The following is a 1,356-nucleotide window of genomic DNA, read 5'->3' on the forward strand; positions in this document are numbered from 1 at the left end:
TATATATATATATATATATATTACACGCACACATATATATTTATGTGTGTGTATGTATGTTTGTATATACATACATATATATTGATTGATTGGTAAAGATAGACCGACACGTAGGTAGATACATACATACCTACATACATACATGCATACATGCATATACATATATACACTTTCGTATGCATATATTTGTCTATTAGATAACATATATATATACATACACATGTAATTATACGCACATTCAAAGATGCAGGCAAACGACCCACTACACACAAACTCACTCATACGCACACACAGTTATGCACAAGCAGACACAGAGAGATACTACGATTCATATTTAATTGATAAAATCATTCATTTACACATGCGGAACAGCAAAGAAATAAATTAAAATTTAATTCACTTCCTACATTTTTTCTTAATTTTGGAAAAAAAAAACGAAAACCAAAAAATGTTTTGAAATTCTTCACTAATTCTCATCAATATTCTAAGTGAGCAACTTTCCTAATCAGTGAATTATTTCAGTGCCTTGGGGTGATATGTTAAGTACTTAGTTTGACAGTCCAAATATGATATGTGTATATTTTAGTGAAAAGTACGTAGTCTTTGAATTCTTCCGGTAAATGTGTCCTGGTGGAAAAGTTACGCTTCAGATATGTCTTACATGCATTCATTTCTATCTATCTAGCTATCTATCTATCTTATTTCTTTATTGCCCACATGGCTAAACACAGGGGGGACAAACAAGAACAGACAAAGGGATTAAGTCGATTAGATCGACCCCAGTGTGTAAATGGTACTTCATTTATCGACCCCGAAAGGATGAAATTTTATAGCATTGAACTGCATGTTATTTTTGTTAGCCCACCTGTATATTTCGTTCAGGTCTTTCTGCAGTTTTATGGGTTCTCAACCGCCTGCGATACATTTGTGTCGTCAACACAACTGGTGAGATTGGCTGACTGTAACGCAGAGGGCATGTCTGAGAGGGCCACCGCAAATAGTAGTGGCCCCAGTACAGTTCCCTGTGGGACTCCGCTGCGAATTGGTGTCTCTTCAGACCGACCATCATTGGATATAACTGTCTGACTCATGCTCTTCAGAAAATCATGCAGCCCCCTCTCTCAGTTTCCCGGTAATACCAAGGTTTCGCAGTTTGTGACTCATCATGTCATGATCAATCTTGTCGAAGGCCTGGGTAAAATCGAAGTATATCACTTCCACAGCTGACTAGTTTAGCTGTTGCTTCGGTACCCAGTCAAAGTGCTGCAGCAACTGTCTGAGGCGGATCCTCTCTGGACAGAAGCCAAATACATACATATATATATATATATATATATATATATATATATATATATA

Source organism: Octopus bimaculoides, chromosome 4 (genome assembly GCF_001194135.2).
Source record: "Octopus bimaculoides isolate UCB-OBI-ISO-001 chromosome 4, ASM119413v2, whole genome shotgun sequence".
NCBI lineage: Eukaryota > Metazoa > Mollusca > Cephalopoda > Octopoda > Octopodidae > Octopus > Octopus bimaculoides.